The sequence below is a fragment of the Ursus americanus genome, chromosome 35 (genome assembly GCF_024610735.1).
Source record: "Ursus americanus isolate L20-20 chromosome 35, mUrsAme1.1.p, whole genome shotgun sequence".
Classification (NCBI taxonomy): domain Eukaryota; kingdom Metazoa; phylum Chordata; class Mammalia; order Carnivora; family Ursidae; genus Ursus; species Ursus americanus.
This window is the reverse complement of record NC_142161.1, coordinates 17,404,011-17,427,359: the sequence shown is the minus strand read 5'-3', so window position 1 is coordinate 17,427,359 and position 23,349 is coordinate 17,404,011. Positions and strand designations below refer to the sequence as shown.

At 37.5% G+C, this 23,349-nt stretch overlaps 1 long non-coding RNA gene across 9 annotated transcripts in view; it reads left to right on the top strand.

The window, feature by feature from the left end:
- LOC123793773 (uncharacterized) overlaps positions 1-23,349 on the top strand; it is a 601,572-nt gene that overhangs the window by 519,206 nt on the left and 59,017 nt on the right. For all 9 annotated transcript variants that reach the window (XR_015723052.1, XR_015723055.1, XR_015723048.1 and 6 more), the window contains one exon: positions 921-1,022. This is a non-coding gene — a long non-coding RNA (uncharacterized LOC123793773). The remainder of the gene's footprint in view (positions 1-920; positions 1,023-23,349) is intronic.

Below are 23,349 nucleotides of genomic sequence, written 5' to 3'. Positions count from 1 at the left end.
TAGTGTTTCCTCTTCCTTGCAAAGTTGCAGACACAAAGCTCTATCTCAGTTTCTCTAATGCCATGCTGTTTTTGCTTTGCCTACACAATCTTCAGGTCTTAGTGTAAATGCTACTCTCCCAGGAAAGTGTTCCCAATCACTCCAGATTAAGTCAGATTCCCTTGTTATATCTCCTTATAGGTTGTTACATTTTTCTTTGTTGTATTTACTATGTTTTTGGTGAAATAACTTGTTTGTTTATTTATTTTACTATGTTTTTGGTGGAATAACTTGTTTGTTTATTTATTTTATATCTTTTTCCCCAGAATTTAAATTCCATTATGGAAAGAGGTGTCTTTGTTTTGTTAACTATTACATTCTTAGTGCTTCTTATGTACTCATCACATAATAGATGTTCAATAAGTGATGGAGTTAACAAATCTATGTGTTCTTCCTTGGTATTTTTATCCATTTCTATGACTTAAACTCTCACCAAATCTAAACCAAGAGTCTCAAAATCTTTACTGGGCTGCAAACAGTATTTCAAACTCCGTTTTCCATGGCAACTTCATACTGTGCATGTCTAGAAGTCAAATCTTTCTTCTCCTGCTAATAAAAACATCACAATTCACCCGAACACCTAGGATGTTAATTTTATGTGTCAATTTGACTGGGCTTTGGGCTATCTAGATATTTGGTTAAACATTATTCTGGATACATCTTTGACAATGTTTCTGAATTGGTAGATTGAGTAAAGCAGTTTGCCCTCTTCAACGCAAGTGGGCTCCATCTAGTGTGTTGAAGGCATGAACAGAACAAAAAGGCCAAGCAAGACAGAATTTGCTCTCTCAGCCTATCTTTGAGCTGGGCCATTGGTCTTCTCCCGTCTTTGGATTTAGACTAGGACTGGGACTTACACTATCTCTTTTTCTGGTTCTCAGGCCTTCAGAGTTGAACTGGAACCATCAGCTGATAGCATTTGCTCTCCTGGGTCTCCAGCTTGCTGATTGCAGATCTTGGGACTTCTCAGCCTCCATAATCATGTGAGCCAATTCCTTATAACAAATCTTTATTTATATGTATAACATTCTATTGGTTTCTCTGGAGAACTCTGAGCAATACGCCACCCAAAGTCCCGGAAATTGCCCCCAGCTCCATATTTCCCTGAACCTTCACATGTAATTTGTTTCTAAAACCGGTTGCTTTTCACTTGTGAAATGTCTTTTTAGTTAGCACTCTGATTTTTCTTCTCTATCATGAATAATATTGGCACTAAAAAGTGTAGGAAAACATTGTTAGGAAGGAAAGGAAGTCCAAGATGGAACAGAACAATCTATGAAAACACCTGGTGGTTCTAAATGTGCTCTAAGTTTCCAGGCCAAGATGAGTCACATCCTAGAGAGTGGAGAACATATACAGATGACACCTCCACAAGGGTAGGCCAAAAAAATGAGATCAAGTAGAAAACTGGTGGAGAGCAGGGGATTCACAAGTGATTGAAGGTCTCAGTTGATACTGTGGTGTTATAGGGACCTAAGCTACAACGTCTCACTGTCTGCCTTGGGGACCAGATTTCCAAAATACTCTTTGTAGAAGCAGTGTACATGAAAGAGTCAGCACCACAAATTGTGAGCTCCCGCAAATGGGTAGACAATATAAGTAGCTGTGCCCATGGGTAATGATAAGGATGGAAAGTGAAAGAAATATATATGTTGTATTATTTAGTAGAATATACTAATATGGAATACTAGAACGTTTGTATTTGGCCATTTACTTGTTGATCTTTTTGGGGGTAGAAGCGAAAGGACTAGAGGATGACAATACCCCTTCCTCTAATTTGACAACATGTAGCCCGTCGTCACCATTATAACACACTCATAATGTCGGCTTATATTGCATTTGGATAAAAATTATGAACGTGTATCTTTTTTTTAAAGACTTATTTGAGAGAGAGAGTGCAAGAGGAGGAGGGGCAGAGGGAGAGAGAGAATCCTCAAGCAGACTCCCCACTGAATATGGAACCCGAAGCGGGACTTGAGCTCAGAACCCTGAGACCATGACCTGAGCCAAAATCATGAGTTGGACTCTTAATGAACTGAGCCACCCAGGCGCCCCTGAACACGTATCTTTGTGAACTTTCATTTTCATCTAAACAATAACTGTTCTGATTTAAAAATGCATTAAAACTAGATTAAAAACAATAGCCTTGGAAATACAGAATTTTAGGATATCAGTGTGCTTAGGTCTGCATAATCAGTGTGTGTGTATGTGGGGGGGGATGTGTATATACTTAGTGCTCTTTTACCTTTCTGGTATCTCACTGTTCAGTCTACATTGAAATGTTTGAACTGAAAATCCACATAAACTTTTGCTTGTCATGTCACCTGACTATAAACAGAAACAGTAGGTGATGGTAGGCATAGTTAGAAAGGGACTAAGAGAGGAAGCACTAGTAAGTATGACAAGAACAAGTGAAAGTTTCAAAATCAGTTGAAAATGTGTTTCTCTAATACACTGATGGGGATGAAACAGTTCTTTGCAGATCTATTATACCAGTTAATTAGTATGAAGGTCCAAAAGGAAATTATCTTCATAGGCGATTCTGCCCAAGATTTAAAAAGCAAGCTATAACATCTGTTTCCGGTTTTATTAGCAATAACAATAAATACAAATCACTGCAGAAACAGCATGCTGGGTGGTGGAACAATGAAAAGAGAAATGCCTCTTATTTAAAAATTATGTGAGTCCATAACATTAAATGATGATAAATGTATTTTAAGGACTGAGTGCTCTTCAGCCTCCATTTGGTACATCTGTCTATCTTCCATTATTTCCTTCTTTCTTCTTTCACTTGTACATTCATTCATTCAACAAATATTTATCATGTATCCAGTCTATATCAAGCACTGTTCTAGGCACAGAGGATAAAGTAATAAAAAACATACAAAACTCCCTGACCCCTGGGCATTTATTTTCTAGCAGAGAAAACAAACAAGGCCAGGGATGGCCTCACTGAGAAGGTCTTTATATGTAGAGACTGGAAGGATGTGAGAGTGTGCCTTGTGGATAGCTGGAGGAAGAATGTTTCAAGGAGAGAAATAACTGCAAAGGCCCTGTGGTGAGAACATGGGTGGTGTGCTAGAGAAATAGCAAGGAGGCCAGTGGCTGGAGAGGAGTGAGCATGGGAAGGAGTAATAGGAGTTGAGATCAGAGAAGTACTGGGGTGTCAGAACCTGGAGGGCCTCATGGGTCTTCGTAAGGCCATTGGATTTTATTGGAAGTGACACAGGGAGGTTTGGTTTTGTTTAAATAAGATGTTTATTTTTCAAATAATTCTAAATATATGGAAAATTGCCAAGATAGAGTAGAGGTCCTCTATACCTTTTACCCAGCTTCCCCTAATATTCATATCTTATATGACCATAGTAGATTTTTCAAAATCAAGAAATTGACTTTGGTACAATACTGCTAACCAAACTATGGAATCCATTTGAATTTATCAATTTTCCCACTAATGTCCTTTGTCTGTTTTCTAGTTTCTACTCTAATTGAGGATAACACATTGCATTTAGAAATGGAGCGTTTTGAGCTAAGAACTGACATGACCTGACCTTCATTTTGCAATATTACCCTGGCCGCTGTATCGGTACTCCCAGCTCATTCGCTATGTACAGTATTCCTACTTCATTTATATCAAAGTAATGAATACCCACAATAAAATTACTTGTCTGGTGGTAGAAGCTGTTCTAGTGCCTTGTCTAGTGGTAGATGTTTTTCATTCAACCTGACATTAAGTCGATGCAACCCTTTAATTCCCAGCAGGAATTCAGGTAAATCAGCCATGCATTTGAGAACATGTACTTAAAGAAGCCCTTCAGTGTTAAATAGAAGAAACTAGGGCTCAGAAACAGGATCGTTGTTCAAGAATGCGATTAGAGCAACCGCCCAAATATGGCGCATAGTACAGGGAAGTTTATCTTCAGTTTTTGCTTTTGTCTTCATTATAACATTGGTACAGTTGGATCGGCTTATTTGGGTTCCAGCTGAGTAGCGCTTTACAAGTAGTCCCGTATACTGACAAACTGCTTTCGCAAGTATTCCTGTACTCAATAACATGCAAAATACACCACATCAGGCATTATCTAGAATAGATTTTGTTTCTCAGACTTATATGTGCAGAGACAGAAGGTCAGGGTGCCCTGGTTAACATAATGTCTGAATCATGCAATTTAAAGCACCATGTGATCCAACCACCTGTTTTAAGTAATTACCTGTAAATCCAGATACTGATGAATTAAATCTCACCATTCCACAGACACCTTGCTATCATTTCCATTAGTGTTAATGAGCCATTCCATTTTCCTGGTAAATTTACTTAGAGACCACATAGTTGTCCAAATAATAGCTCCCATTTTTCCTTAACATTTCATGTTGAGATTTATTAGTCTTTCAATGAATTCCATCAACCATCAGGGAGACATTTAATGGTGATGTGAATAAAGCACTACTTACTAAAGTGACGCACATAGTGTCCTATAAAATGTATTTTAATTCATATTATTTCGTCTTCACACTGTTGGCATTTGTATACTTTTGCTACCAATTTTAGATAATCGTTTCAATGTTATTTAAGATAAATTCTGAAAATAAATTATTTTCCTTTTTATTAGAATATCTACTTAGATCTTACAATGATATACTTTTATCTTTTTATTTATTTATTTATTTTGGTTTTTAGTTTTTATTTGAATTCCAGTTAGTTAACATATAGTGTAATATTAGTTTCAGGAATAGAATTTAGTGATTTATCACTTACATACAACACCCAGTGCTCATCACAAGTGCCTTCCTTAAAACCCATTGCCCATTCAGCCCATCCCCCCATCCCCCTCCCCTCCAGCAACCCTCAGTTTGTCCTCTATAGTTAAGAGTTTGTTTTATGGTTTGCCTCTTTTTTTCCCCCTATGTTGATCTGTTTTGTTTCTTTTTTTTTTATTTAAGATTTTATTTATTCATTTAAGAGAGAGAGAGACAGCCAGCGAGAGAGGGAACACAAGCAGGGGGAGTGGGAGAGGAAGAAGCAGGCTCCCAGCGGAGGAGCCTGATGCGGGGCTCGATCCCAGAACGCTGGGATCACGCCCTGAGCCAACGGCACACACTTAACAACTGAGCCACCCAGGCGTCCCTGTTTTGTTTCTTAAATTCCACTTAGGAGTGAAATCATATGGTATTTGTTTTTCTCTGACTGACTTACTTTGCTTAGCATAATACACTCTAGCCCCATCCATATTGTTGCAGATGAGTAATATTCCATTGTGTGTGTGTGTGTGTGTGTGTGTGTGTATACCACCTTTTCTTTATTTTTCTTTATCCATTCATCAGTGGATGAACATTTGGGCTGTTTCCATAATTTGACTATTTTTTATAATGCTACTATAAACATTGGGATGCATGTGTCCCTTTGAATTAGTATTTTTATATTCTTTGGGTAAGTATCTAGTAGTGCAATTGCTGGGTCATAGGGTAGTTCTATTTTTAACGTTTTGAGGAAGCTCCGTACTGTTTTCCACAGTCGCTGCACCAGTTTGCATTCGCACCAACAGTGCAAGAGAGTTCCCCTTTCTCTGCAAACTCGCCAACACCTGTTGTTTCCTGTGTTGTTAAGTTTAGCCAATCTGACAGGTGTGAGGTGATGTCTCATTGTAGTTCTGATTTGTAGTTCCCTGATGATGAGTAATGCTGAGCATCTTTTCATGTCTGTTAGCCCTCTGGATGTCTTCTTTGGGAAAATGTCTATTCATGTCTTCTGCCTGTTTTTTAAAAACTGAATTATTTGGTTCTTGGGTGTTGAGTTTTGTAAGTTCTTTAAATATTTTGGGTACTTAACCTTTATCAGATATGTCATTTGCGAATATCTTCTCCCGTTCCATCATTTCGTTGATTGTTTCCTTCTGGTATGGAAATCTCAGTTGTTTTGTTCTTCAAAGCTAACATAGTAAGTGCATTTGCTCCAGCTGAAATATTATTGTATTGGTGGATTTACCATTCTGATGCCCACCCAAGGCAAGTGTCCTAAAGAAACAAGGAAGAGAGCATGGATTGGCATGAGAAATATCAAAAATTGCTTACCATTTCTTAATGCTGGTAAAATTTAAAAAGTAATTCTTAAAAAAAAAAAAAAAGAAAAGTAATTCTTTGGGAGTTAGTACCACTGGATAAACAGACTGAGGAATGATGGAAAGGACGTAATTGAAACAAGCAATAAGTCATGTTTTATGCAAATCTTACAAGGAATTGCAATAAAATTTGAAGTTACTTAAGGTCAGCTATGGAGGCCACGGTTCTTATGAGAATTGCCACATTAAAATTTGGACAGTGTCTCGTTTGGGGTGAATGTTACAAGCTAATGGTTCACAGCGCTTACCCAGAAGGCCTTTTCAAGTCTTGGTTTGCACAAATCTATTGACCTGAAAGCTCCCTCTCTCGTTGTTCTGTGTTCACTCCAGTAAAGGGATGATGTGAGTTATGTTATCGGTCCTGCCAGACAATCTTCATGCACTGGTGCTGTCTTTCTGAATAGCTACACAGTTTAAATAATTTTCTAATAGAATTTAAACTAACTGAAGCTTAGTTCTCTTGTAAGTTTTAACATTTGAAATTATAACTGTAACTCGAATCACGAGACTTTCTACAGCAGAAATGCATTTTGAAATTTGTGTGATTTACATTAAGAGGACCATCATCCCTTGGTAGATATTGGGCACATCTAGTAGGAAATATGAAAGTAGCAAACAGTCTCTTCTTTCCTCTCTGTTATAACACATAACTCCTTCAGGAAGCTATCCATTGAATATCTCACTTCAAGATAGCATTATCGAATAGAATCATCTCTTCTAGATGTCAAAAAAAGAGGAAATGAACATATGTATTTACTGCTAACGTCTGTAATACTTATAAAATTATAGCCATTTATTATAGTTGTGCGTGACCCTTTATCTATGAAATTGATATTAGTTATTCTTAGTAGAAACTGATCTGGTTATCCTCAAAGTGGTCTGTGTACAGTAGTAGTGATAAGAATAGCTAATATTTGTGTAACACTTCCTATATGCTTAATAATATGATGATTACTTGTATTATATGGCTGAAAATTTTTGACTTTCTTATGTCATCCTTTGTGCTCCGTGAGACATCTTAGACATAGTCAGCCAAATTATAGCACCCAGTGGTAAAGCATGGAAAACATTATACATAATTCAATGGGAATTTTACCTTGTAAGATTCCTACCCGTGACATAGAACTCATTAGCATTATCATTTGATTTCAACAACTGGTACTAACTGGCCTGTATGAATCATTGAGATTCCCAGACTTAAATATATAGATTCATACACATAGCATAAAATATATATGCACACTAGGATCTCAGTGTATCAGTATGTTTTATACTCTGTGAAAGCAACTTTTTGAGATAGTTTTAATATCTGAAAAAAACCAACATGTGTGTATTATGTATGCTTATCTAGCTGTATAACCAGTGATTCGAAAATCAATGGCAAATGATCAACTTCGTATACAAATCAGAAACCTACTTAAGTCAGTACAATTCTGACTTTTCCACTTGACTTGCACCCCAGTACTTTACTAAAGTTTATGGGCTTATTTGCCCTAGCAGTCTAGATTCAGTATTTGCAATCATCTTTCAGGGTCATGCCCTTTTAGTTTCACATATTCTACCCACCAACCAGGAAGTTGAACCACAGAGCAGTTGCTTCTTGATTATAACCAGGGAGTAACACTAACTAAAATGAGAAAATGTTTACACATGAGCAGGTTTGAGGCCAAATGGACAATGATTCTCTGGGTATTGCATCAAGTTCACATTTACACACATTTTTAATACAAATAAATATATCATTTCTTGTTTAAAACAAGTCATATAAGACTGAAACTAAACCAGAAAATCTGAATGTTGGGTAAGTATAACTGCACAATTTGTTTTTAAATAGAAATCGTCATTGTGAGAAGCTCCAGTATCAGCCCACCTTCATCACCTCCACTATCTTCAAACCTGCATCAAGTCATCTCTTTGGATGACTCTAGAGAGACTTATTGTTAAGACCAACATTATGAGGCGCCTGGGTGGCACAGCGGTTAAGCGTCTGCCTTCGGCTCAGGGCGTGATCCCGGCGTTATGGGATCGAGCCCCACATCAGGCTCCTCCGCTATGAGCCTGCTTCCTCCTCTCCCACTCCCCCTGCTTGTGTTCCCTCTCTCGCTGGCTGTCTCTGTCTCTGTCAAATAAATAAATAAAATCTTAAAAAAAAAAAAAAGACCAACATTATGCAAAAGATTAATATGTGAGAAAATTTATATTGTTTATCATCTTTGGCAAAAATTCAGATTCCTCAAGAGTTCTTGCTTCGGGACTGGTTTCGATCTTCCCATCTCATGTTTCATCACTTTTGAGCAAACATTCATAATTACTTCTCTTAATTTTACCTTCTTTACCTACTTTTTCCCTTTTCCTGAGATAGGAGTGCATAGAAATAATGAAATGGCCAAAGATAAATAATAGTAAGAGGACGATAAAACAATGCTTTCCTAATTTGAAAAGTTAATTATATTGTGTTGTCCTTATTCTACTGCAATCCTATTGGTGTTGATGAGAGAAAGGAACCATCCATCAAATACTAAAAGGTAAAGAATGTCGTTAACAGGCAGAAAAATGTTGGATTTGCTTAAATCTCATTCTTATATATTAGTGGTCAGAAGCATGCATTGAAATAAATTAGGTAGTGGGGTGTCACATAAAATTTTAGTTTTAAGTTCACTTTGGCATTGGGATCAATATAATCTTAGATCCAATACTTTCCCCAAGCTTTTCTCTTACTACATAAAAAACAGTAATAGGGGCACCTGGGTAGCTCAGTTAGTTAAGCCTCCGACTCTTGATTTAGGCTCAGGTCATGATCTCAGTATTGTGTGATTGAACCCCACGTGGGGCTTCGTGCTGGGTGTAGAGCCTGCTTAAGATTTCCTCTCTCCCTCTCCCACTCTCTCTCCCTCTGTCCCTCTTCCCCCCCTCTCTCTCTTTGGAAAAAAAAAAGGCAGTAATACAGGAGGTGCCTTAGTCACTGTCACACATTTAACAGATTTCCTTAGTGGACATCCTGGATTTTAAACTTGTATTTTAGTTCTACCCATATTTAGACCTTTTACTCACTCCTACTTGCAAATTTTCAAATAGAGCTTTTAGTTTGAAGGGATAGTATGCCGTCTTTGAAACTGTGATTACTGGCTTGCTTATGTATAAGTTATATTATGGCAATGTTTTTGAAACAAATAAAGGAATCATACTGGTTCCATAGGTAAGATAGTTTTATTGTAACATGCTACTATTCTATGTGGTAGGGACGATAGGTAAGCATTTAGTCTAACAAAAATACATCACTTCGTTTACTATACATTATACTTTATCAGGAAAATTCATTAAATTATGCAAATATTTACTGAGCCCTTATGATATGCCAGGAGCAGTTCTAGGCTCTAAAATTACAATGCAGTTTAAAGATCTTATTTTTAAAGACCTGTGTTCTTTAGAAAGCCCTATTTAATAGTAACACTTCTTCAGCTACTAGACTCAAAACATGTTCTTTTAATCACCTATTGATGTCCACCACTTATTAAAAAAATTACATCATCTTTTAGATATAGAAATAGTTTTCCACTTTCAAAAGTCAGAAAGAACTCTATTATTTTAAAGAAAATACCTGTTTTGCTTCTCCTATTTCATGCAACAAGCACAGTATGATTCAGAATGATGTTTGTAATAATTACAGGGAACCTCTGAAACTTCTCCAACTTTATTTTTGTTTTAATGGCAGTCTAGTGACTCCTTGGGAAATTCTATAAGGGAGGCAAAGGGTGATACTGAGAGAGTCCATTTACAAATGAGGAAGTGGTAGTTACTTACCCCAGAATCAGGTTCAAATCGGAAAGTCAGAGGCTATTCAAGCTCTAAAAAGGTGATGATTTCTTTTCCAGCATGTTTTTCAGATTATTGATTGATCTCAAGGTCATGTAATAATTTGTACAATTTCCCTCTAGCTTTGTGCCAGCAACAATTGCTATTTGTCACCACCCTTGGGAAGGGATCAAGGGGTTGGGAAGGAGGCGTGTGGATGTTTTAAGTGGCCTGCAGAAACACCAATGATGTCATTGTGTGTGCATATGCGTTCACCAACTAACAAGCAGCTAAAGAATTTACAATAACTCATTAAACAGCTATAAGAAAAAACGTAGCTGTTTGATTTTTTATCTCAGACTTTTTTGAATTATTTTTTCAAGTCATTATTGATATTTGAGGCTTTCTGTCTTTTTCAGTCTCCCAAGGTAAAATGATACAAGCTATTGGTATTCACATTAAATACTACCTTTAGGGACAATTCTTTTAACTGATAGTCTTCATATCAATACTACCCTGGAAATTTCTTTCCTTGTGTTCAAATTCCTGGCTGGAGACTACGAAGAATAGAGTAAGCAGCATATTCAGAATGGGGATAATCAACAGAAACGTTAAGTCAAAAGCTAATATAGTGTGTACGATAGCACTTTCAGGGAAGCAGCTCTTTGTATTAAGGCATTTAGCTAAGTCAGTTGTCTTCCTTGACTTTGCTGATACTCATTCTGTCAGAATTCAGTTACCCAGTTTTTGGAGTATGTTCAGAAATATGTGGTACTTGTAGTGAAGAAAGGGCACTGGATGCTTGTGGGGGGCTTGGGGAAAAGGCTGTAAAGAGAAGCTTGGGTTGCCGTGATCTTTGGGTCCCTACTTTATGGAATCACCTGTGTTACCTCTTTTTGACCCCCCCCAATCCAATAAGCCCCTGCATTTTAAAAGAGATCTCTTAAATGACATTCCCCAATGACCTGCATATCCCAAGTTAGACCTATGCATGGATCGCCCTGGCTTCTTGACCACTCCCATTCCAAGCTTTGGTTCTATAGACTTTCAGACTCTCTCTTCTGTCCTAGACTGTGGATGGGGCAATAGCTAGACTCAGTGAAAGATATCGTGGTGGCTTGGTGATCTGTGAGTTAATAGCATTACCTAGAGTCTTCTCAAGAGCACCTCTCAACCATCTTTCCTGATCATTTGGGGCCAGTCTCAATAGGCTGAAGCTCCATAGGCCAGTATGATATTTAGAAGCACCTGAGGACCTCCACCCTCTGACGGCTGATGTTACGTCTGCCACCCAGAGTCAGGAGCCCTGTCAGATCCTCAGACTCCAGCCCAGATCCCCTGCAAATGAGAGGCCTGAAGAAATTTTAGTTCACTATCTTCTCAAACTCTACTTTTAGTATCATTTCAACCTCTAGCTATTACTGCCATTTTTCCTCTCCTGTCAGGTCTGTTATCTGATCTGTAGCTTGGAAGCCTGGCTGTTGTGAACCCACAAAGGAAAACTCAAAAGTTATGTAGGACTATTGATTTCTTTTTTCTCATCCTAGAAGAAATTGGTTTTTTTTTTTTCCTGGAAATTCAGCTATATGGAGCCACAGGGGTGGAAGGTAAGAAAGAATCGAGCCAAACAAGAATATGACTTTTCATTTGTGTCCTTAGCACTTCCACTTACCTCATGTGTAAAAATCATTTAATTCAACAAATATTTATTGAACTCCTATTATGTGGCAGACATTGTTCTAAGTACTAGATGTTGTCAGTGAACAAAACTAACTACTCTTTGTCATCAAGCTTATAGTTACTTCACAGGGTTGTTGTAGTAATTGAGACATGCAATATTTTTGGCATAGTGCCTGGCATATAAAATCGATGTAAGATGCAGATTATGTTTAACAGAAGACAGGACAAATGGCAATGTTCCAGGTAGAGCTTAATTTAATCATCATTTGTCATTGCTATGATGAATATTGTAAAAATGAAAGATTTAGATTGATACTTTCTAAGTCAAAACATGACAAAAATTATCCTTAGAGTCAGTTGTAAAATGACATTAATCTATCAGTTGATATTCTGATTTTCACAGCAATATTCTAGTGTGAGTATTAACTTAATCCTAGCATAATTTACAAAATTTAAATATTAGTTCTGTTACAGCTGCCTTTTTCCATTTTTGAATAATGCTGAGATCTCATCCCGAGGGTATGTTCTCTTTCCTAAGAAAAGACGCACATCTGACGAAAAGGATTCTGTGAAATATTTTAAGAAGCTTAAAAAGAGAAATTTGCAATATGATTTTCCATTATTAAAATATGCCTCAATCTTTCAAGAAATGCTTCCAATTTTTTGCTGTGAATGAGACTCAGCTGAAAATCAGGTTTCAGTTGCCTTTGATCTTTAGAAATTGAAGATTTCTGACAGCTCGCAGAATTATGGAGTTCCCTTTTTAAAAGTTCAAGGCTTAATAATAATCACTTTATTTTGTGTTAAAATCCTCAATAGTGTAATAAAAATATTGTTCTATATTATGTAAGGAAGCCTTAATGGAACTACAAAGACCAGAAAGTGAATCATGGTTGGAAGAATCATGAGATTAGCACTACTACTAAACAAGAAGAAAAAAAGAAGTCTAATGGAACTTAATTCTTTCCAATGATTAGATTACAACTATAATGCAATTATAAGACATGCAATGCACACACAGTAAGAGACAATCCACATTGAATTTTAAAATCTGTTATAATAATAATGAAAGAAAGGAGTTATATATATTATATATTTTTTACTATATATATTTTATATGTATATATATATATATATATATATATATATATATATATATATATATATGTAATGATTTTATGAAGTAGGCACTGGTACTATTTGGCAATGGTGGGAAATTTCCTCAACCTAATAGAGAAAACTCATAAGAATTGAGACCTTCTAATCGTATGTGCTGTTCCTTTTGAGTTCCAAATGATACTTTTCTCAAAAATGTCTTTATCTTTCTCTACATGAGTTTAGATTTGTTTTAAAACATCCCAACTCATTACATATAATCCAGGATGACTCTGAGATTTGTGTTAAGGGCAGTGTCTTGAATTTTGGTGCCCAGGTTTCTAGACATAGCCAATAGTAGATGCTTTTGTTTGTCAGAATCATTGCAAGCCTACAGAACTTTCCCATTCAATCTATGAACCCTGTGCTCTTTCAAAATGCATAAAGGTAGGGGCGCCTGGGTGGCTCAGTTGAGCATCCAACTCTTGATTTCAGCTCAGGTCATGATCTCAGGGTTATGGGATCGAGCCCCATATTAAGCTCCACACTTGGTGGGAAGTCTGCTTGAGGTTCTCTCTCTCCCTCACCCTCTGCCCCTCCCCCCACTCACACACAATCTCTCTCTCTCTCAAATAAGTAAATAAATCTTTTAAAAAATAGAATGCATAAATGTGACACATATTTACAACAAAACAGTTACGTTCTTTCTATTTATATCCAAACCCATTTTATGAAGACAATTTTGTGGAAAGTTGCGATGTCTCATTAACCTCATTCTACAGATGGAGAAAAGGAGGAAGGAATTGTCTGCTTGCCTTTTTACTGTCTTCGGGTTGATATAATGGTTTGTGATTTGTCTAACAGAATCACTTTAGCAATTTAAAATGGAGTGTAATCTTTCAGACTCCTGTGAACAAATGAGTACACGCTGTAGTTAATAAAAGTTCCTTCAAAGTAATTTGGGTAATCTAGCAAACTTCTTCAGGGAAGCTAAAAAAAAAAAAAGGGGTCATTTGGAAAGGGATAGTATTATATCTAAGATTCTGAGATGTTTTCTGTCTGATGCCCCAGTGAGGGATATGATAATCATGAGGGCGGGAGGGATAATTTAGCAAGTCTTTGGAAAGGCCTACCTAGTTGCAGTATCACATCATGCTATTTCCATTCTCTGCATAATGCTTATTAATTAATGCTGACTTTATCTTATTTAATTAAATAATTTGTTTATTATCTGTCTCCCTTTACTAGAATGTAAAAGGTAGCTGAGGAGGTGACTGTCTTTTAAACAGAGATTTGTGGGATAAGGAAGAGTCCAGTAAGTATCAAGGAATAATATTACAACCAGAGTAATAATAGCTCATTCCAAACCCCTAGACTGAGAATGAGTTTGGTATATTTGAAGAAAAGAAAGGGCAGAATATCTATAGCATAGCAGAATAGAATAGCATGAAAGATTTTGGAGAGGCAAAGCCCAGGTCACGTAGAGCTTGGTAAATCAAAATTAGGGTGTTACTGATTGATTTTTTCTTTCTCCAATAAAGAGGTGGAATCCCAGGAGAGACCCCTTATCTCTCTTTGAGAGTACTTTCTCTGTTAGGTGTCACAAAGCAAAAATGAAACCAAAGCTGAGCATTGAACAGCACAAGTGTTATTCAATGGCCAAAGAATGGAGAAGCAGAATCGAGTTTACGAATCAACTTTGTACAGAGGGAGGAACATCAGAATAACATTAGACCTGTCCACAGAGACCTGGCAAGCCAGAACGGGCTGGCAAGACATATTCAGGGTACTAAATGAGAAGAACATGCAGCCCAGGATACTTTATCCAGCAAAGCTGTCATTCAGAATGGATGGAGAGACAAGGAACTTCCAAGACCAGAAGAAACTGAAAGAATATGTGACCACCAAGCTGGCTGTTCAAGAAATATTAAGGGGGTTTCTATAAAGGAAGAAAGATTCCAAGAGTAATACAGACCAGAAATTTACAATCTATAGAAACAAGGACTTCACAGGCAACATGATGACACTGAAATCATATCTTTCAACAATCACTCTCAATGTGAACGGCCTAAATGCTCCCATGAAATGGCACAAGGTTGCATATTGGATAAAAAGACATGACCCCTCCATATGCTGTCTACAAGAGACTCATTTCAAACCTAAAGATACATCCAGACTGAAAGTGAGGGGATGGAGAACAATTTTTCTTGCCAATGGACCTCAAAAGAAAGCTGGGGTAGCAATTCTTATATCAGACAAATTAGATTTTAAGCTAAGGGCTATAGTAAGAGATACAGAAAGACATTATATCATTCTTTAAAGGGTCTATCCAACAAGAAGATTTAACAGTTGTAAATATCCATGCCCCCAACATGGGAGCAGCCAACTACATAAGCCAGCTGTTAACCAAAATAAAGAAACATATTGATAATAATACTTTAATAATAGGATACCTCAACACCCCACTCTCAGCAATAGACAGATCATCTAAGCAGAAGATCAAAAAATAAACAAGAGCTTTGAATGACACACTGAACCAGATGGACTTCATAGATATATACAGAATGTTCCACCCTAAAACAACAGAACACTCATTCTTCTCAAATACACATGGACTTTCTCCAGAATAGACCACATACTGGGTCACAAAGCAGGTCTCAACTGATACGAAAAGATTGAGATTATTCCCTGCATATTTTCAGACCACAATGCTTTGAAACTGGAACTCAATCACAAGAAAAAATTTGGAAGGAATTCAAACACTTGGAAGCTAAAGACCATCCTGCTAAAGAATGTTTGGGTCAACCGGGAAATTAAAGAAGAACTTAAACAATTCATGGAAACGAATGAGAACAAAAACACATCAGTTCAAAACCTATGGGATACTGCAAAGGCAGTCCTAAGGGGGAAATATATAGCCATCCAACTCTCACTCAAAAAAGTAGAAAAATCCCGAATACACGAGCTAAACTTACACCTAAAGGAACAGCAAATAAAGCCTAAACCAAGCAGGAGAAGAGACATAATAAAGACTAGAGCAGAGATCAATGAATTAGGGACCAGAAATATAGTAGAGCAGACCAACAAAACAAGAAACTGATTCTTTGAAAGAATTAATAAGATCAATAAACCACTGGCCAGACTTATCCAAAGGAAAAGAGAAAGGACCCAAATTAATAAAATTATGAGTGAAAGGGGAGAGATCATGACTAACACCAAGGAAATAGAAACAATTATTAGAAATCATTATCAGTAACTATATGCCAATAAATTAAGCAACCTGGAAGAAATGGATGCCTTCCTGGAAACCTATAAACTACCAACACTGAAACAGGAAGAAATTGACAAACTGAATAGACCAATAACCAGTAACAAAATTGAATCAGTGATCAAAAACCTCCCAAAAAACAAGAACCCAGGGCCTGATGGATTCCCAGGGGAATTCTACCAAACATTTAAAGAAGTAATACCTATTCTCCTGAAGCTGTTTCAAAAAATAGAAACAGAAGGAAAACTTCCAAACTCGTTCTATGAGGCCAGCATTACCTTGACCCCTAAACAAGGAAAAGACCCCATCAAAAAGGAGAATTACAGACCAATATTCCTGATGAATATGGATGCCAAAATTCTCAACAAGATCCTAGACAATAGGATCCAACAGTACATTAAAAGGATTATCCATCACGAACAGGTGGGATTTATTCCTGGGATTCAGGGGTGGTTCAACATTCACAAATCAATTAATGTGATAGAACACATTAATAATAGAAAACACAAGAACTGTGTGATCCTCTCAAGTGATGCAGAAAAAGCCTTTGATGAAATACAGCATCCTTTCCTGATTAAAACTCATCAGTGTGTAGGGATAGAGGGAACATTCCTCAATTTCATAAAAACCATCTATGAAAAGCCCACAGCAAATATCATTCTCAATGATGGGGAAAAGCTGAGAGCTTTTCCCTTAAGATCAGGAACACAGCAAAGATGCCCACTCTACCATTATTGTTCAACATAGTACTAAAAGTTCTAGCATCAGCAATCAGACAACCAAAAGAAATAAAAGGTATTCAAATTGTCAAAGAAGAAGTCAAACTCTCTCTCTTCACAGATGACATGACACTTCATGTGGAAAACCCAAAAGACTCCACCCCCAAATTACTGGAACTCATACAGCAATTCAGTAATGTGGCGGGATACAAAATCAATGCACAGAAATCAGTTGGCTTTTCTATACACTAACAATGAACTGTACAAAGAGAAATTAGGGAATCGATTCCATTTACAATAGCACCAAAAACCATAAGATACCTATGACTAAACCTAATCAAAGAGGTAAAGGATCTATACTCTAGAAACTACAGAAACCTTATGAAAGAAATTGAAGAAGACACAAAAAGATGGAAAAACATGCCATGCTCATGGATTAGAAGAATAAACATTGTTTAAATGTCTATGCTGCCCAGAGCAATCTATATTTTCAATGCCATCCCAATCAAAATACCAATGGCATTTTTCAAAGAGCTGGAACAAACAATCCTAAAATTTGTATGGAACCAGGAAAGACCCCAAATTGCCAAGGAAATGTTGAAAAAGAAAAACAAAGCTGGGGCATCACATTGCCTGATTTCAAGCTATATTACAAAGTTGTGATCACCAAGACAGCATGGTACTGGCACAAAAACAGACATATAGATCAATAGAACAGAGTAGAAAGCCCAGATATGGACCCTCAACTCTGTGGTCAATGAATCTTCAACAAATCAGGAAAAAATATCCAATGGAAAAAAGTCTCTTCAATAAATGGTGCTGGGAAAACTGGACAGCTATATACAGAAGAATGAAACTCAACCATTCTCTTACACCATGCACAAAGATAAACTCTAAAGGGATGAAAGACCTCACTGTGAGACAGGAATCCATCAGAATCCTAGAGCAGAACACAGGTAGCAACCTCTTTGACATCAGCCACAGCAACTTCTTGCTAGACATGTCTCCAAAGGCAATGGAAACAAAAGCAAAAATGAACTTTTGGGACTTCATCAAGATAAAAAGCTTCTGCACAGCAAAGGAAACAGTCAACAAAACCAAGAGGCAATCCACAGAATGGAAGAAGATATTTGCAAATGACATTTCAGATTAAGGGCTCAGATCCAAGATCTATAAAGAACTTCTCAAACTCAACACCCAAAAAACAAATAATTAAATCAAAAAGTGGGCAGAAGACATGAACAGACACTTCTCCAAAGAAGACATACAAATGGCTAACAGACACATGAAAAAATGTTCAACATCATTAGCCATCAGGGAAATTCAAATCAAAGCACATTTAGATGCCACCTTAAACCAGTTAGAATGGCAAAAATGAACAAGGCAGGAAACAACAAATGTTGGAGAGGATGTGGAGAAAGGGGAACCGTCTTACACTGTTGGTGGGAATGCAAGTTGGTAAAACCACTCTGGAAAACAGTATGGAGGTTCCTCAAGACGTTAAAAATAGAGCTACCCTATGACCCAGCAATTGCACGACTGGGTATTTACCCCAAAGATACAGAGGGGGTGAAAGAAAGGGCACATGCACCCCAATGTTCATAGCAGCAATGTCCACAATAGCCAAACTGTGGAAGGAGCTGAGATGCCCTTCAGCACTGAACGGGTAAAGAAGATGTGGTTCATATGTACAACAGAATATTATTCAGCCATCAGAAAGGATGAATACTCACCATTTGTATCGATATGGTTGAAACTGGAGGGGATTATGCTAAGTGAAGTAAGTCAAGCAGAGGACAATTATCATATGGTTTCACTTACACGTGGAACATAAGGAATAGCATGGAGGACATTAGGAGAAGGAAGAAAAAAATGAAGGGGGGAAAATCAGAGGGGGAGATGAACCATGAGAGACTATGGACTCCAGGAAACAAACTGAGGGTTTCAGAGGGGAGGGAGGTGGGGGAATGAGTTAGTCCAGTGATGGGTATCAAGGAGGGCATATATTGCAATGAACACTGCGTGTTATATGCACATAGTGAATCATGGAACTCTACATCAAAAACTAGTGAAGTACTGTATGGTGACTAACATAACATAATTTTTAAAAAAATAACTTTGCTGACTTTCATGGGTCCCCATTGTAACAACATATCTAAATTTATTAACTTGCAATTTAAACCTCTCCACTGACCCATGTCAATCCCTTTCTCCCACTTCTTCCCTTGTCATTAATGGAATACATTACTCATTATTCTCTCCCGGGTAGGTCTTACTCATTTCCATCTTCTATAACTTTACATATACCAGTCTCCTAATCTAAAATACTTTTCTCTTCTTTGTTCTACCATTCTTTAGGGCTTCAGTTGGCCTTCCAGAAAAATGCCAGGGTAATCCTCCATTTGTCTGAAGTGTGTGACAGCTATGATGCTTTAACTTCTACAGAGCACTCTCCTTGTATTTTGCTTTCTTAGGAAGTATTGCATCTGAATTGTTTCAGTATCTACAGTGAAGTCTTATATACTTAATTTTTAAAAAAGATTTATTTATTTATCTTAGAGCGCACACACACATGCATGGGGGGGGGCAAGGAAGGGGTAGAGGGAGAGAGAGAGTCTTAAGCAGACTCTATGCTGAGCATCCATGGGGCTCGATCTCATGACCCTGAGATCATGACCTGAGCCAAAACCAACAGTCAGAGCTTAACCAGCTGCACCACTCAGGTACCCCTATATGGTGTTTTTTGAGAATGAATGGAATCCATGTTGCTTTAATTTCTACACTGCTGTCTCCTCTATTTTGTTCCTTTATGTATGCACCATCTCTGGTCTAGTACCTGGCCTAAGTTTGGTCTTCAATACATATTTGTTGAGTATGTGATTAATACAGGATTAATTAGTATGCATTTTTGGTTATCATTGATGTATTTTCCCCATCTTTCCCCCTGGACTGTCTGTCCTCGACAGCAAAAACCAGGTCTTGTATTTCCCACCATATCATTTGTAACATCTAGCAAGGTGACCTAGAGAAAATAATAGACTAAAAAGTTAGCAACTCCTGTTTTTCCTAAAATGCATCTCTTTGCCTGTCCTAATTGACTTCTCACTGATTCAGGTAACTTTGAGAGGTAGGGGGAGGGGGTGTGATAATAGATACGTCACCTGTGCTCATATTTGGTGTCTCAATGGTGGGGGATGTGATTCAGATATCTGATAAAACCTTCTGGCAAACTCAAACCTAAAGATGCTTGTTAGAAATACTTTCTGTAATTCTGGACATTTACCTACCCTGCTCTGGTGAGTAGATCCTATGCCCAGGAACGAGAGTGGGCTATTCTTAAACACTTCTAATAAATGGGTATGTAATAGACATACAGATCATTTCTATATAATAAAGAATTTGAGATTAAGAATAATCAGTTCATGCTCCTGTAAATTTTAATGAGGAAATTGAATTGACTGCAAGGTAATTTGATTATTTTTAAAAATCAGGAGTAGGCAGGCATGGTTTGATGTAAAGGCCATCAGACTATGAAGTGGAGAACCTGGATTCAAGTTCTAATACCTTCCTTAACTAGATGTATGACTTTGGAAAAGTTGCTTACATTCTCTGAAATATGTTTTTTTATCTTCAAAGTAGATATGACCAGAAGGGCTATGAGGAGAGAATGAGATAGTGCATGAGGAGATCTTTGAAAGCATATATGCCATATATTAATAATAAGGTGGCAAAAACATGGTTTAAGAGAAGGAAAATGTATCTGTAGGTCCAGTAAATCGCCGCCATGTCGCCTTACTCTTTTTTGTTGCCTGTCAGGCACTGCACCCCTCTAAGAGACAATCCATTTCTAGCTGACGCCTTTCACATTGACAATTGTTGTCATGGTCTTGTCTCAGACCCCAGAGAGCTGTTCTGAATTGTCACTTAACGTTCATCCAGGCACCCCTCCATTAGTGTTGGATTCCAGTAGTCACGGAAATTACTAGTGTTTTCCTATTTGGCGTGGCAGCTGGTAAGCAAATAGCACCCTCGATTTTATGTCAATAGTGCTTGGTATTTGGAAATTACCAGATTACAAAATTCAGTAGCATCTCTGTATTGTCTTAACAGCAAGCCACCAGTGAAAGTCCAGGCAGACATTTACATCACAATAGACACCTCTGAGCAATTTCATATAAACATAGTTATTGTCTTGATATTTCAGCTATTGCCAATCATAAAAGAGTAATTAGAATGTATTCCTTAGAGAACAAAAAAATTTCAGTAAGTAAACATTTCTTTTAAGTACGTGTAGAAAATAGGTTAGTAGAAAACTATGACAGAAGAGTAAAATGTGTTATTCAAAGTATTAATTATATATATTAACTAGTATATAATGTGATTCTATTCGGTTTAGAAAGGAAATCAAGGTTAATTTTATTATCAAGTGCCCTTGGCCCTATTCATTTAATAGTAGAGGATACATAATCTATCAAAGTAAAAAAAAAAAAAAGTTTAAAGCAATTTAAAATTGCTTTAACAAGGTCAGAAATTAAGTTTTCAGGTATTCTTTCCAGAGTAAGTACAATGTCATGACTTTAATAACAGCTAAAACTAAATTTAGACTTGAGAATTTTTTTTTTCCTGAAGAAACATAGACCTTGAAAATACCTTGGGGGAAATTACTAACCTCTCTGGAAATCAATGAATCCTTATAATATTCCTAAGGGATTATGGGATGTTTTGTAATTCTGCATTGCAGATGGGAAACCAAAGAACTTGGCCAAGTTTCTATTTTTAGGGATGGACTGACTGGCTGGGACCCTTGTAATGTTCTTCCCTTTCAGTTTGTCCATCATTTGGCCTCGTCCTTTTGTTCCCTCCCCAATACAAAGTGAGCAGATAACAAATGTTTGTTCTTTGTTTTGGATTCTTATTTCGGTCACTAAAATCCCACTATTTAGAGCTTAATGAAAATCTCAGTTTCGAATATGCAATATTGTCCTTTCTTTCTCATTTTTTGATGCCCAACCTATAGGATTATATATCCCCACATGCAGTCATATGACACACTGACATCAGTCTGAGCCGTGTGACTATTTGGCTAGTGGAATGTAAGCACAAGTGGCATATACTACGTATGTCCAAGCAGAAGCCTTGAGAACCATAGTGTGTTTCTGCCATTTTTTCCTCCCTCTGCAATGACAAGGTCATGGCCAGATAGGAAGTGCTCCTCGTGGCCTGGGTCCCAGAATGAGAAGATAGGTATAGGGGAGCTGCAGCTGATCCACAGACGACTCATAACATGAACAGGAAATAAATCTTTATCACTGCGCGTTTGGTTCATTGTCACTGAATTTTCATCATCGTAATTACAGTATTGTCCAGGTACTTGAATAAAAGAAATATGTGTCCTTTAGAAAAGAGACAAGGTTATGCTTCAGTGTAGCACTCAGCTATACAAAAGCAAATTAAATTCAGTAGACACGTGGCATTTGTAGATTTGAAATGGACAATATATAAGTGATTGTTAAGTCTGTGACTTGGGGTGATTTGTGCTTTTGCTGAGGTGTCTGTTTGAATGGTGGTGTTGGTGAACTTGCAAGCCTGGCACTGTGCATGTCACTGAACTTATGGGAAGGCCTAAGCCAATGTCCTTCAAAGCATAGTCCCTGGACGAGCAGCATCAGAATAACTTGGGACCTTGATAGAAATGCAGATTGTCAGACTTTACCCCAAACTGACTGAACTAGAAACTCCTGGGTTGAGGCCTAGTGATCTGTTTTAACAGCCCTCCAGGTGATTCTGGTGCTTGTTAAAATTTGAGAACCATTGGCTTTGTCATTTTCCTTCAAGGCCTTTGCTACTCTGTCACACAGTGGGACAGGACCTAGAAATCAAATTTTCAAAAGCATCCTTGTTATTCCTGATGCTGGTGGCTCATTTTCACTGGCTTACGTTCTAAGAGATAATGTAATAGTGCTATTCAGAATATAACTTTCACGGTATATAAGTGACATTCGGAAAGATCTTGGACTACAGCAAATGTCAAGGGTCTCAGGCACATGCAATTTAAAGTATTAAATTGATGTCCAAATAATCATTATCATAATGAATATTGGCTTTTATAGAAGAGCAAAAACACAAATATTGTTCCACAGTGTCTCCTAACATCCACAACAAGGAGCTAGGCCACTGCAAAGACCACAAAGCATGAAGTTCCAGCCCCTGCTTCTCTCCACTCACATTTACCTGCCTGCTCATCCTTTGGTACTGGTGGCCCTGAGGAGGAAGACAGGAGACCTGGAACCCGAAGTTTGGAAAATAGCTTCCCAGGGGCAGATGACTTAAATTAAAACATGAAAGCAGAAGTCAGGGTCAAGTTCAGGAAGGTAGCTCCGGTGGCAGTCTGGTCAGGATGAAGAGGGAACTGAATCCTGCCCACCCCCCAAAAAGTCAACAAGAATGAAAAAGGGAAGAAAAGAAGGAAGAAGAAAGAAAGAAGGCAAGAAGGAAAGAGAGAAAGAAATGAGTTGTCAATCACAGTCTGTTTTAAGGGCTAATTTCCTGTCCTTGTGCCCACATTATGCTCGTATTAATTCAGCACCCGAATACCATGACCTGCTGCCGGTCTTGGCGCAGCAGGATACTTCCTGTGGTT